Raw genomic sequence first — 15,500 nt, 5'->3', positions numbered from 1 at the left:
CCAGATATTTGGAAATGCCTAGGTACATAAATGTACTGGAAATCCTCAGTGGTATTTTGCAGGGTTTAAACCAGTTTAATAGCTGCTGATTGCAGCAGGGCTTAGGCAGCTGACTCGCTTCTGGTTTAGACAGCCCTGCAAGACCTCTGTGTGTCATTTTAGTACTCTAAGTAATGTCAGAGTATGGTCTGATGCTTCAATGAGTATGCTTCAGCTAAAATTTATAGTCTACCTGACCTCACCTCTGACACTGAGGACAGAACTCTTGAGCTTGTGTCTTGTGGATTTTGTGTCCAAATCGTGTTTCATGGAGCTGCAGTTCTACCCTAGGACAGGGCAAGATCACTTGAGGCAAACCACTGGTACTGTAGACAACAGTATCAGATAATTCTTGTTATGGTTGTGATGTTCACTACAAATAACATTACCAACTATTTGGTGACCTCTAGGAATTTGTTCTTCTATCTTCTGTGTACCTTTTGGACTTTGGTATTTCAAAACTGACTCAGCAGAAAGCATATGGCTACAGTGAGTATCAATGCCCATTATTGTGACATTAGTAATTGTGCTGTTAGTTTGGATTCACATTATTGTTGGACATATAAGTTCAGTTCATTCTGTTATGGATTCTATGTTCTGCAGTAACATTCAATTTGTATTGCTAGCAGGTTGGAAAAGAAATTAACCCATGGGGAAAAGAAATTTTGTCTAATATATGCACTAACAACTTTAGAAAGCGACTTCCATAAAAAAAAAAATTGAGTAATTAATTGTATCAGAGATTGATACTTTCCCTTCTTTCCCCTCCGTTCCTCACAGCTTTTGGAGCTCTGTTTGCTTTCCAGAGGTGTAATGATGTGCTCTGAGTGACTAAAAAGGGTTATTTCTGCCCTAGGCTTAGAGCATAAAGGATGAATGCTTTGGTAGTGTAATGCTGATCTGAATGCTAGGGGAGAAAACCAAGCTTTATGAAGATAGAAAATGAAAATATTTTATAATGTCTTCATTACTTCTAACATTTGTTTTCAGTATTTTCTGCAGTATTTTTTTCTTTTCTGAAGAAACCTACAGCTTCCATGCAAGTTCCTGTGCCCTGTTGGTTTTTGTGACTCGTTGTTCATTAAAAATCTATTACTACCAACAGAAGATGCTCAGGTCAAGCTCTTGGCTGCTATAAAATGCACACTAAATACTCAGTGTGAATTCTGGTGGGCATCTGCACTTACCCAGCGAGTAAGGATACTCTTGGGAACCCTGCAGAGAATTGCTCAATATTCTGTAAGACTGCAGTCTCCAAATTCAGACAGTGCGTACAGCATGGCTCTTTGAAAAGATTGTTAAAAAAGTGAGACCAGAGAAAATGTTAGGAGTGGGTAAAGAAAAGCAGAACTGTGCATGTGTGGGTGAGGAGGAGAGTGTTCCTCCTCTATTCTGACCTTATTTTTTCCCTTCTCTGTATGGTTTATTCCCCCTTTCCCATGCATCTCTTTCATGCAAGGTTTCAAAGGACCTTCTGTTGTACTCTGGAATAGTTTGTGGTTCAGGAGGAGACAGATTCCAACAGCCTTACCTGGAATCAGCCAGCACAGGGCCACCTCTGCACCAGGTCTGCACCATGGACTGCCATCCTTGAATTTACAAGTCTTGCCACGAGCCTGATGAAGGTGGTCCAGCTGACTGTTCCCTGGTGGCATTGTAAGCTCAAGTTCCCCACAGTACATGGAAAAATGCACCTCTGTGATCACACTCTGACTGTAACACCTACTAACTACCGTGACAGGAGCTTTCTAAATACCCTGTGTAGGGCATGTTTTTATTATTTTGAAGAGGGTTCAGAAAGATGGCTTGGTACATTGCCATCTCTGAATTCCCCTTTCTCCAGAGCTTGAACCTGTGTACAGACACCCTTTTTTAAATGTTTACCTTTTCAAATCTGCGTATCATCTGAGCTGACAAAATCTTTCTGCCTTCTTTTTTTCATCACCCTACAATATCCTAGATATTATAGAAGGAACACTGAGAAAGAAAGTATAAAAGGAAGATGGAATAGCAGATCTAGTTTTGTAGTCCCTCTCAAAGCATAGAGCCAGGCCTGTTTTCATCCTGGCTGTTATTTCCTGGATTATGGATTATCATAATGAAAAATGGATTATGATACACAGTAAATGGTCAGTGTGCAACAGTTAAAAATAACTAAGTGATGCCATCTGCTGTCTTAAAATCTTATTTAGCATTACATCTGACTGAATTGTTATCCTAAGAAGTGGAAACTGCCTACGCTGAGTATACTGTCAGACATGTTACCTTGATGTGTGTCAAAGTTAGGCAATATAAATATTGATTGTGATTAAATATAGTAGACTATAGAATGTCAGAAGAAAATGTGATACTAGTGTCAATCCAAAACAATTCCCTGGTGAACTTACTTTGCAAATAATTTGAGGGGTTTTTTTCCAGACTGTTTTGGGTTTTTTTATTTCTGAGAGGAAGAAGTAGAATCTTGTGGAATAGAGGGGAGATAGGTGACACACCAACCTATTAAAGTGTATGTTTATTAAAATATATGTGTTATATGGTGAAATTTTTCACATTACTTCTATATTTAGAGCAAGTTATCTACAGTGACTTTTAGATGCTTTATCTATAGCTCTTTTAGGTGGTTTTTTTTTTTTAGGAAAGAGTTAACTTGACCATGGTCTTCAAAGAGGCTGAAAACCACATTTCTGTAAGACATGTTGCTCAAAGAGAAGTCACTCATTGTCTCAGATCATAACATTTAACTGTTGAATATACATTAAACTAAGCTAAATTTGAAGTGGACCTATGGACTACCATGCTCAGCATTGAAATCATTTAGGGAATATTCAGAGAATATCATCTCAGAATATTCAGAGTATATCATGATATTCAGAGTATCTCATTCAGAGAGTATAAAATAGTTACTTATTTCATGTGTGTGTATGTGTTTGGTTGCTTGGGGGTTTGACAGCAAGAGTTAAGAATGTGTTTTGTTCACATGCAGTTATGCCAGATTGCAGTTCACAGGTTGCCATTTAATGAAACACTGGCACATGGTGGAGTGATCTGAAATGCAGTCACTCTTTCTGCTTTTCTGTTTTGTTGCTTTTTGTAACGGTCTGACACAATCTCAGTTTCCTGTACTTTTTTTCACCACAGTGAAAATCATCTGAGTTCTGTGAAGGTAACTATCACTATTGCACTGTTGTAACTTCATATTCTGAATGGATACGCCTTGTTTAGTGAGGTGTGAGTCAAGATATGTTTGGACATAAACTTATGTATAACCACGGTCTGATAATGAAATGTGTAATTTCTTGTGGATGTTGTGGCTTTTTTAGTTTATTATCAATACTGCAGTGATGTGTATTTCTGTTTGTATTTTTAAAAGATACACAATCCATGTGTACTTTTGTGTAGTTTGATTTTAATAGCAAAACTTATTCGATATATAAATATTCATTTCCAGATGCAGTACACTAGAACTGCTCTCCTACTGGAGCATTATAAATAATTTGGTTTCTCACTCACTGGGAGCATATCTGTAAAATTCAGAAATGACCAAACCAACAGCAAATTTATTCTGCATTAATCCCTCAAAGTGTTTTGCTGTCCAGCTGCCTTTTTATTAAGGAGACCTGCAAATAATGCTTTGACAGAGAGAAAGCTGTGCATGTATTTACATCTTTCTCGTAGCATGCCATACCTCTTTTAAGCTTCTGTAAAATTCCTTTGCAGCCAAACTGTCCAGTCTGGAGCATTAAGAAGTCATGAGATGGTTTTAAAAATATAGAGATGTATTTAAAAAAATCTGTACTCAGTGATCCTTTTGATTTTTGTTTTCTAAACATTCACATTTCCAAACTCTCTGCACAACTCTGAGGGCTCAAACCTTGCTTTAAGAGGCAGGATAAAATGTGAAATTCAGATTTTTAGGTAATCATGGTTTAAAAACACAGAAACTTCACTGCACTTCACAGAGTTTACTCTAAATTTCCAAGTGTCCATCAACCAAAAGCTGTGGCAGCATAGAATTATGATGCATTTACTTACATGCAAGTCTGCTGCTGTTAATGTAATCCTAAGTGGGCATGAACTGTAAACGGTGTGTTAGGCTTTATTTGGGATAGTTTCCAAATGAGTGGGAAGGGAAATAGTTTAGATAATATAATCTATGAGTTCCTATTGTATTTCCAGAGCAAATGCTGCGCTCATAATTAGAGCATCAGTAACAATGTAAGGAAATGTTATGGTCTTGGCTGTAGAAAAAGCTACCTGAAAGTAAGAGGAGAATTTAAAGGTCTTGTTAAAAAAAAGCAGGAGCAGATTTTATTCCTCATGAAAACTCAATGATCTCCTTAGATGATATTTTAAAGAAGTTGCAAAAATGTACTCATTTTCTAATTAGCTCATCTTTCTCAGGGAAGGATGACTGGCTGTTAGCAAAGTCTTTTTCTGGAAATATCTAGGCTTTTGGGTAACACATCTTCCACCACACCAGTCTGGCTGTATGGGAAACTGAACTGGTCTCTGTCTGCAGGATAATGCAGCATCAGGGTGCCCAGAGTGCTTCTGATTCCATAAGCTGATGCGGGCAGTAGAGTATGGATTAAAGGTGTGGATGATGGGAAGGAATGACCAAGATGTAGGGAAGATGGAAGAAACATAGAATTAAAGGAAAACCAGGCTGTCAGAATTGCCTTTTCTTCAGTCTGCTCCCCAAGATTTTGTGCTACGTGAATTTTTCACTATAGCAAAGTGCTTCATAAATTTAAAATATAAACGCAGAGGATTTCTTTCTCTTATTCCCTGGTGTAATTTTTACTTTTATAACTCATGTTCTTTTCCAGCTGAGTGCTATTTCCAGGGAAGCCAATTCATGCATTTTAGAAGTGAGCAGTGCTTTGGGAACTCTCCAAACTGACTGAAAAAAATACAAAACCCTTAGTGAAGTACCAACATGAAGACCTAGAAATGCAAGGAACCATGCACATGATCACTATTTACCTTCATTCCAGCCATTCCTGCTTGCAGGAGGAGAAACATTTCAATGGCTTGTCTTTTTTGTCTTTTTTTTGTTGTTGTTGTTGTTGTTTTTGTTTTGTTTGGTTTTTGGGGGTTTTTTGTTTGTTTTGGGTTTTGTTGGGTTTTTTGTTTGTTTGTGGTTTGTTTTTTTGTTTTGATTTTTTTTTTTAAATTTGATGCTGAATTACCAGAGATGTCTGATTCTAAGTGTAAACTCCACATTATGAGAGGCCTCTCTTAGGCTTTGAAGTGCTCTCTGTCACGGGAGGGGGCTTGCTGTGAATGAACCTCAGGTCTGCCTGAAAGGCATCACCATGTCTGACTTGCTGCAGTCTAACACGCCTGTTGGAAAGATGGAGGAATACTCATCACAGAATTTTCATCTCTGAAATAGAAAAGGTCATTTGTTACAGACTATGAACTAGATGCCATTATGCAATTTCTCTGGTAACTGGGAGCAAAAGTGTAGAAGTAGTGTTGGGGGTGCTTATGTGACGTGTGTGGCTGAATAAAGAACTGATCAGGATCATGATGCAGAAGGCTGGGTCAATTTTTTTTGTTCTTGTTTCTCTCTTAGTCTGATACCATATATATACAATTCTTTTTCTGCAGCCTAAGATTTGAATGATAAATACCAGTTTATTAAGCAAGTTTGGTGCTTGTAGGATAAATTGGAAGTCTGGTGTAGGATTTTATTGATTTGGAAAGATTTGCTTTAGTTCCTTCAGCATTAACCCTTTTTTGTCACCTCTGGTTATTTTGATAGCCTGCTCTGTGAAAATTGGGTTGTATTGAGTCTCCCTATATGATGTAGGAATTCAAATAAGCGTGGTGGTGTGACACCTTAGATCAAAGTTAGGATTCAGTCTATACTTAAGAAGTTTGGGGTTAATTCATAATGACTTGTCAGTTCAGGAAATAGTTACTTCCACTCATTAGGGCAAGCAAGTATGAACTTTTTGTGCTTGTTAGAGCAAAACTCAGGCAGCTGTAATTTTAAAATAAAGTTAGATTGTCTGCTGAGGAACAAGAACTGTTTTTCCAGGTAATTAGTTTTCTATTGTTTCCTTTTCTTTTGTTTTTTGTTGGAATTATAGAATGGAGTAAAACACTAGCATCTTTGCATTAAAAAATATATCTACTCACTTTTATTTCTTTACTCTCTTAAAATGGATGTTGTAGGAAAGGTAAGATTTTCTGAGTGTGCTGATTTTCTTTCCTTCCCAGCAATGTTGCAAAATGCATCATCAGTTCAGTAGTGTAAGCATGGTACCTTCTAAGAACCAGGACGAATCACCTTTGGCTGCAGCATTTAATTTGTCTGATTTGTGTGTGCTGTGCTTTATGAGAACCATTAATAGTGGCTCTTTGGAGTGTGTAAATACAAGAAATTGGGTATTTACAAAGCTTCAGAAAATGCCTCTTGAAGTGTGTGCATTGTAAGGTATTTCTTAATGTGGTTAGGCAGCTTCTGTCATTTGTTAAATTGCCAAGCCTTTAACTTTGTATCATCAGACCTGGACTCCAGCATTAATATTTCCCATTTGTAATATTTTTGGGTTCAGGGACTTCCATGCATTCTGTGGGAAATTAAGGCTAGAGATTGACAATGACTTTGGTGGTGTTCCTTGGGCAACAAGTTAGAGCTGATGCATACTGTGGAGTTAAGGAAGGGGGGGCAGGGGAAAAGTAGGCACAACACAAACCATGGTAAATTTAGGCTCACTTTCTCTTTTTTTAGTTGCACTGGTGTATCCAAGCCCAATCTCTTTTGTCTTCTGTATAGTGTGTTGTGTTGACTATTTAGCTACTGGACAAGTTTATAACATGCTGGAAGACTGGGAAGGGAGCAGTTAAAGAGCATGCTGGCTGTGGCAGGAGAAGTATTGAGCAGAGCCAGGTCATGGTAGCTCAGTTTTTAGCAGCTTGGTAACTTCATCAGTTTTCACCTGCAGAACGGTCTTCATATTGACAGAATCAAAACTTTGTGAGGAGAAGGTAAAAAAAAACAATTAAACTTTGATCTCTCCACTGTACTTAGTTTCTAATGGCAAATTTATAGCAGCTGATAAGAGCAGAGTGAACTTAGTGTTTACAGACTTGAAGTTTGGTGGTGCTAAGCATGGTAATTTATAATTCAGTATTGTAAATTAAAATTGGTCCATCTGTGATATTATGTGATGGTTGCAGCATTACTTTATTGGTACAGTGTGTGCATGCAGCATTAGCACTCTGCTTAGAAATTAGAGTCTGTAACATCCCAGATAATTGCGTGATAAACCTTCCTGCAGCAGCTCTTGCTGTCCCTGGGCTCTCCAGTTTCAGTCACTTCAAGTTTGTGAAGGCTCACTTGCAGAGTGGAGTTTTACGAACTCCTGCTCACCTAGGATCTTGAGGGAAATGTAGAGTCCTCACATGTGGGAACAGAACCTACAAGAATCTATAAACTTGGCCACAGAGAGAAAATGACCACATCCACTGAAACATGAGATAATATCTCCCACACACTGAAAGAAAACAAAAAACACCATGCAGAATCAGACTGTGAGAAAGGATTATCTAGTCAGTTTAGAAGAGCACGGTATGTGTTTCTATTTTAAGAGTATTTAACATAAATTGATGTTATCTAACTCCACATGTCTCCAGTGAGGGGATGTCATCCTGAGTGCACAGAACATGCACATTGACTTGGAAGAATAAACAACTCTTCTTTGCTATTTTTTTATTTTTTGAAATGCAAAGACAGGAAAGAGGGAACGTGATTTCCCTTGCTACCTTTAACTCCTTCCCCAGGCCAAGCACGTGTCATAAGCTAGCAAGCAAGCAAAAAAAGAGTTTTATTAGAACAAATAGGGAAAGGATCAGCTAAAGCTCTGAAGACATCTCAGCTTCTGGAACCTCTTGCCACTTTGCATCACCAATACTCCTAATATTCAGGATTTTGCACTGTATGAAGGTCCGGAAACCTTCTGATGGTTCTTCTCAGTTAAGCCTTGGGATGAAGTGGCCTTCTCTGGGAAGTGAAAGGGTGTGAATCTTCATGCTGAAATCCATAAGGTTGAGGGTGGATGGAAAACAGTCAAAACAACACTGGTTTTTTTAGTAAGCACCATGGTTCCTACATTTTTTGGTTTTCTGTGTACCTGGCAAGGGCACAGAGGCTATTTTTGAACCGTCTAGACTATTCTTCTAAAAGGGATCTCTTCTTTTTCCTCTTCTGGTTATTGGTCATCAGGAAGAAGGGAGTTAGCACGTCTATTTGTGAATTTGCCCACACACTGAGCCCACATAAACATTTTACAAAGCATATTTATAGAACTGTTGTAAGAGCTTGTGTCCTCAAGAGCTATGCATTTATAAAACTGACTTGCATGCAGTTTAATCAGTGCAGAAGCATCACTACTAACATATATTTCTGCATGACATTTTCTATTTAATGTAAAATCCACTACCTCTCCCTACTTCCCCAGTTTAGCTTTAAAAAGTTTATACATGGACACAAAGAAAATGTGAATGTGCAGCCCAGTAATTTAAAGTTTACACTTCTGGTAATAGATTATTTGAATTATTGATTATTCCAAAGATGGAATCTATGGAAGACATTTGAAAAGTCTTGAGAATCAGATGAAGTTCCCAGTGACTAGAAAAAAGGAAACATCAGTCCTGGTTTTAGAAAGGGGAGAAAAGAAGACCTAGGGAACTACAGACTGGTGAGCCTCTTTCTCATACTGGGAAGATGATGGAGCAGATCCCTGTGGAAGCCTTGTTAAGGGACATACAAGACAAGGAGATGATCCAAGACAGCCAGCACAGCTTCATTTAGGGCAAATCATGCCTGACCAGCCTGATGGCCTTCTATGATGAAGTGACTGCAGTGGTCAACACAGGAAAACTGACCAATGTCGTCTACTGAGATTTCTGTAAGGGCTTTGACATGGTCCCACACAACATCCTCATCTCCAGTTTGGAGACAAGGATTTGAAAGGTGGACTAATAATTCAGTAAGAAATTGACTGGATGGACAAAGACAGGGATTTGTGGTCAGTGGCTCTAGGTCCAAGTGGAGGCCGGTGCCAAATGGTGTCCCTCAGGACGTTAATGGGACTGGCACTCTTTAATATCTTCTTCAGTGACATGGGCAGTGGAATCAGTGCATCCTCAGCAAGTTTGCAGATGACACCACAGCAGGTCAGGATGCCATCTGGGGGCCCTGGACAAACATGATGAATGGGCCCACGAGCACCTCATGAGGTTCAACAAATCCAAGTGCAAGGTGCTGCACCTGAGTCAGGGCGATCCCAGACATGAGCACAGACTGGGAGAAGAAGTCACTGAGAGCAGCCCTGCAGAGGAGGGCTTGGGGGTTCCTGTGGATGAAAAGCTGGACATGAGCCAGCAGTGTTCCCTCATGGCCCAGAAGGTCAGGGGTACTCTGCATCAGAACGAGTGGCCAGCAGGTCAAGGGAGGGGATTCTCCCCCTTGTGACTCCCCACCTGGAGTACTGCATGCAAGTCTGAGATCCTCAGCATAAGAAAGACATGGATAAGTTAGGGCAGGTCCAGAGGAGGCCATAAAGATGATCAGGGGCTGGAGCACCTCTCCTATGAAAACAGGCTGAGAGAGCTGGGGTTGTTCAGCTTAGAGATGAGAAGATTATGAGGAGACCTTATTGCGGCCTTCCAGTACATGTTACTGCTTCTCTTGCTTTTGATGATGCTGTTCCCTGCTGTTAATTGTTTTTATCCCCCCTTCTATCCACAGAAAAGAATTTAGGAGGATTCTAGTTTTCTTCTGTGAGTGTATGTGTTCATACTTCGATTGCTATGAAAGATTGGTTCTGAAATGCAATAGCGTCTCACGAATGTCGCCCTGTTGTAATCTGAGACTGTAATAGATTTTCATTAAATGGGATTGCTTCATCAAAGCTGACTGGTGTTAGAAGTTGCTGTGGGTTGCTGCTTCCTGGGTACTTAGAAACCACTTGGAGTTGATTTTGTGCTAGCATGGAAAAATGAAACTAAAATGACAGTAATCATCCCGTTCTGAACGGAGCAGGCAAGAACTGGTTGATAATGTTGGCTGGAGACATGATAAGTAAAACTCTTCTCTTCTCCCTGCCCCCCCCATCTTTGCCTCACTCTTAGCTTGGCCAACTGTGCTGGCCAGCCCAGCCTCGCACTTCCTCTGCACGCCCGTCCGCTCAGCTGTGTCCAGCTGCTGGTGCTTTTCTTGTTCCTGCTCTGGTGGGGTGTTTACAGAGACACCAGGCTCTGCTCCACTGCCTCTGCTGGTATCTCTGTCTGACAGAACTTGTGGTGGTTAGCAGGAAATGGAGCTCAAATGAGGTGCTGGGCTAGTGTGACTCTGAACAAACCTGCTTCATGGCTTCCAAGATTGGTGTGTTTTACAAATTCATGGTATATCATCTTCATCCAGATGCAAAAAAATGCTTTAAAATTTTATTCCTTGCAGCAGAGCCTGTTTGTATTGCTTCTATTATTAATGTTAAGCATTTGGACAATCCACTTGTATTAGCCTGATCTATTACAGTAATTCAAATGGTAACTACAGCTTTAACAACAATTGAAATGTGAAAGAGCAGGACATGCCAAGAGCCCAAGGAGAAAAGTCGAGAAAAATATTGCCCCTTTAAGCAGCCACAGATGTATTTTATATATATGTAGCATGTTAATAAAAATGTATGTATGCATAGTTTAACAAAACTATGCTTTTTGTAAAAATCATGTGACATGTGAGTCAATCTTTGGAGTGACAATTACAGGCAACTGAAATAGCAGATGTGCTAAAGTTTTAAAAATAGTGTTATTTCTGGAGATAAGCTCCTGCTCATTTCTCACAAACAGCTAAACCAGCTGTTTTTCTGATGCTCTGGTGGATCTCTGTGGATGTAGGGGCAAGACAGATCAATACAGATGCATCTGACTGGTAAGTTTCTGTTGCATTTTGTTTGCAATCAATTCATTCTGAGATTCCTTGTAAAAAACCCACAGACCTTACATATCAAATGTAGTTTCACAGTGAATTTAATACTGCTGGAATCGTGATAAGCAAGGACATTTGTAAAGTAATTTCCTTACTGAACTCTGCAAGATTTGCAGTGCAGAATTCAGAATGTCTTGCATTCTTTGAGTATGTGTGTGAATAGGAGTCCACATCTTGACATTGCAAGTGACATCACAGCTTGATCTAAATTGTATGTGAATATAATCACGGTGTTGTTTCATCTTCCTTTCTCCTTTCTTAAATTTAACAAATGCTAATAATAATTTAATACCTCAGGATTGCTTGTAGTCACTAATTTCTGAGTGCCTACATGGCTCACCTGGTTGTTTTCTGCATAGATCAAGTTCTGCACTCAGATAACCAGTGTTAATTTCTGAGTAACATTTTGATAGCTTAGTTCTGTAGAAAACAGTGAGGGATTTTCCTTTTTTAAGCTGTGTTTCCATTTTAGTAAAGCAAAACAGCCCTTGCTTTGTGAGCCAGTGGTGAATTTAACAGATTTGCACCGTGGACTTGATGGGAAGGGAGCTGGCACTGTTATGTAAGAAGATTTATGTCAGTTGTGTGCTTGGGGGAGGACTATGGACCTTCCAGAATATGGAACAGAAAAAAATGAAAGGCCACATAATTGAAGCAAAAGTTTTGGGCAGACCAGACGTGACCTGTTTTGTAGCCTGAGTTTCTGTGCTCTTACATGCAGTTAGAAATGGGGCCAGATCCATACACAGCTGTCATGGTACATCCATAAGCTAGTCAGCCTTTTGTCTTCTCACAGCAGCAAAATAAATTTGATTGGGAAAATTCTCTGTGGATTAAGACTGATATTTTAGGACCTATTATTGTAGTTATGTCCTAACCATAGGTTGGAGCTGGATTCCTTCCTCTAAAAAGACAGTATTGACTTATTTCACCATTGCTATTCTGTGGTTCATCAGTAGATATTAAAGATCTTGCAGTCTCGGGGTGGTTTTCCACATCATAATGTTGACTTTATTATTAGAGTGTGATTATATTGCACTTCATTGAAATACAGGTTTTTATTTTATTTTTTAAAATTCCTGATACCTCAATATGCTACTGGTACTTGATATCTGCAAAATTTTTTTCTTTGCTATGAAAATGTTGCTAAGGGAAGTGGGGGCTTTGTGGTTTCTTTTTTTGGGGGTGCAGGGTTTACAAACTGCCTTTGGAAGAGATGAAGTAGAAGCTATTTGAGCAATTGCAGTGCATCACCTTTAAGAATCAGTAGCTCCTCATATGAATGAGGAGAATGAAAATCCAAAGAATGAAAGGAAAAAAAATCCTACTTTCTCAAGAGATTGATTTTTCTTTGCTTTCTGGTACTGTTGAGGTGGTTATGTGGGGAAATCTGTCCTAGTCTAAGCTTTCTCATGTTTTCTTGCCCTATCCTGGAGCTGTTTGCTCCTCTGCATTGCTGTAAAACATTTTGTTTAGAAACTTGAAAACAAGAATACAACTCCCCCTTCCCCCAAAGAAACCGGAAAACCCAAACAAAAACTCTGAGGGTTCGTGCTATAGTGTGTGACTTAGCATGCTTTTTTTGGAAGGAGGAACTTGCTGTATCAGAAGTAGCCAAGTTACTAGGCTCAGACATTTGAGGGCTTTTCCCCCCCTCCTTCTATCAGGCCATATGTACTCAAACTTCCTGTCTTGGGAAATGAGTGTAAGTTTCTTTCTCTCCTTACACCCTGGGGGTTTTCATTGGGGTTTTGTTTGGTTGGGGTTTTTTTTTTTTTTTTTTTAATCCAAAGGGAGCTGTCTAATCAGCTCCAGGAGAGGGATATGTGGGGTAAGAGGTCCGTTTTGGTTTGTAGGTAAAGCAGAACTCAAAAGAAAATATTATTGAATATTTGCTTGTTCTAAAGGACAGATTCACTTCATTATTTACAGGCAGACAGAGATAATGTTTTAATGTTAAAAATCTGAGGTTATAAAAAAAATTTAAAATCTGTCTCTGCTGTGAAATTGGACAGATACTGGTTCCACATTTTATAATTTCAACTTTTAAAGTTGAAAAGTCACCTTGTTTATATATGAGTAAGACTTGGCTTGAAGATGTGTCCCTTTACAATAGCTTTTAGTAAAATAATATTTGAGGAAGCAGAGCTACTTGTTGTACATTATCATTCTAAACCAAAAGAATTCAGATTAAATAGGTGGGGTACTGAAAGTGAGATCAACTTTGCAACTACTGGAGCAGCAAAAATGAGTGATACAGCTCATAATGTAACATCTAACACAAAGCTGTAAATAATAGAGGAAGTATTAAAGGAAGTATTATAAATACTTGCCTTGCTCAATGGCTGGCTCTGTCAGCTGGCTGTCACATTAAAGTGCTGTATTTGAAGAGATTTGTGTAATCTGGACAATTCTGTATAGGGATAATAGAAAAAAAAAGCTGAAATATGATATGCCAGCTGAGAAGTGGTGATGAATTTCTATGGTCAGTAACTTTTCAATCCAATCTGTTCACATCTGGGAAAGTGTTCTGGTGTATGTCTTTGGAACTGCATGGATGTTCTTATGTTTAGGATGAAGATCCCTGGCTGATTTCAGACTGATCTTAGCTGGAGATTGACTGATCTTAGCTGGTGAATTTATGGGATGGAGTGCTTGCTTTGCTTTGTCTTTAGGTGCTCTGTAATGAATTAGGCTCTACTCCATCACACCTTTTTTGGATGTAAACCTCACAGTTGTGGTTTGGGAACTTTAGTGCAAATGACAGCAGCCCTTGTTTATTGCTCCGGTGTTCTCTATTGTAGCCTGAAACCTGACAGTAGAAATGTCCCAGGGTGGAGCTGCTGGCTGCCCTGATTCTTCATTCTGTGCGAGATGTCTGGATGCTCAGTGGTAATAAAAAGCAAATGGCATCCTGCACTTCCTTCAGGGTTGTTTCATTAGCATAGCAGCCCGAGCCCTTGTCATGTAAGGGCATGAGCCTGGATAAATCATGGGGTACCATAAAAATTAGGGGTACGGTAAAAGAGGGGCAGCACCAGAAGCATGAAAGAATGACTGAGCACAGAAAAACAAACCTCCTTAGAGCGCCTGCTCAAACACAAGATACAAGAGAGACAAAAAGCGCAGAGGTGTGGGAACAGTCCAACAATCTCCTAAGTGCAGAAGCAATACATTGGCTGGTTTGAGAATTTTTGATAGGAAGAGCAGCCACCAATACCTATTCAGTGGCTGCTCTTGGTGGGCAGAGCTGGGAGCGGGTGAAAACATCCCTCAGTGCTCCTCCCTTAGCTGCAGGGAGTGATTGCTGTTCACTTGGGGAACAGACTGGTTTGTGGTTCAAACCAGTGCTGGTGTGTCACTGCTCCCAGGAGTCAAGTGACCTTGTTTATGATGTGTAGCTGGGCCAGTATGCAGCTGTTTCCACTGTAAACTCACAGAAAGCTGGGTTGGGGTATGCTTGTGCATATTGCTTTGCAATTAACTTTGTATGGACACGCATGCCCTTCTCCCATAGCTGCCTCAGTGCTTCTTGCTGCTGTAAGCAGCACAAGTGCATTGCTCATTTTTGGTTCGTTTTTGCCCTGTCAGAGAAACAAGTGTGTGGGTAGAAAGGAATGAAAGTGATGCTTATGGTGCTGAAGAAATGAACTACAGGGTGAAGTGGCTGGGTAATTTAGATCTTGCTAGAGAAACCAAAAATAATTTTATGTGGAACCATTAATCCCCCATTCTACAACACGCTTCAGAAGAATCATTATAAAACTAGAAAAGATAAGTGTATCTAAAATGGAAATTCTTTTGGAAGAGCAGAATCTGTATGTGTTCTTGAAGATAATCTGTGCAATACTATGATGCTTTTCTTTTCCGAATAGCAATTAAAAATAATCATCCCATTGTGTAGAACAGATTTGCTTGCGTTAAATGTTCCTAAAACAAAAAACATTTAGGCATGAACCTTTTTTTTAGGCGTCACATTCTAGCTAGAAATAGGATGGAACTACTAAGGGATTGAAGGAGGTAAGAAGGTGGGTAAGCCCTCCCTTTATTGTGCAAGCATCCTGCCCTGCGTAGTGTCCTTGGACTTGTAAGAACTTCCAGAACTTTGCTTATCATTAATATTGGCATGCTGCACAAAGGGGAGGAATATGTTTTCGCTTCCTCATGAGATTTTCTTCAGTAGTATGTGATTTTGTCCTGTTTCTGACAGAGCTTTCTCTCCATGCTAATGGTTTCTTCTCTGCTCTCTGTAATTTTTTTGAAGTTTTAGTGTGTTCAAATCTCTGTCCCATGGAGTAGAATTTCAGCCAGTGAGAAAAGACTTGTCCTCCCTGGTGACAGAGCAGGGGTTTCCTGCTCTGATTGAGGAATGATTGAGAAGATGTGGTTGTGGAAAAGGGTTTTCTCTTCAGGTGTTGGGTAGGAAGCCTCTCTCTGCCGTTGGATTTTGTGA

General features: G+C 39.6%; 1 protein-coding gene across 6 annotated transcripts in view; it reads left to right on the top strand.

Annotated features, from left to right (window-relative positions):
* ARHGAP6 (Rho GTPase activating protein 6) overlaps positions 1-15,500 on the top strand; it is a 316,178-nt gene that overhangs the window by 195,553 nt on the left and 105,125 nt on the right. The window contains exon 1 of one of the 6 annotated variants that reach the window (XM_038132466.1): positions 5,722-10,990. The exons of the other annotated variants lie outside the window; for them this stretch is intronic. The gene's annotated coding sequence lies outside the window, so the exon portion shown is untranslated. Of the gene's footprint in view, positions 1-5,721; positions 10,991-15,500 lie in introns of those variants that run through there. 6 annotated transcript variants of the gene reach the window in all.

Source organism: Motacilla alba, chromosome 1 (assembly GCF_015832195.1).
Source record: "Motacilla alba alba isolate MOTALB_02 chromosome 1, Motacilla_alba_V1.0_pri, whole genome shotgun sequence".
NCBI lineage: Eukaryota > Metazoa > Chordata > Aves > Passeriformes > Motacillidae > Motacilla > Motacilla alba.
The sequence above is the reverse complement of the archived record's forward strand: the minus strand, read 5'-3'. Positions and strand labels throughout refer to the sequence as shown.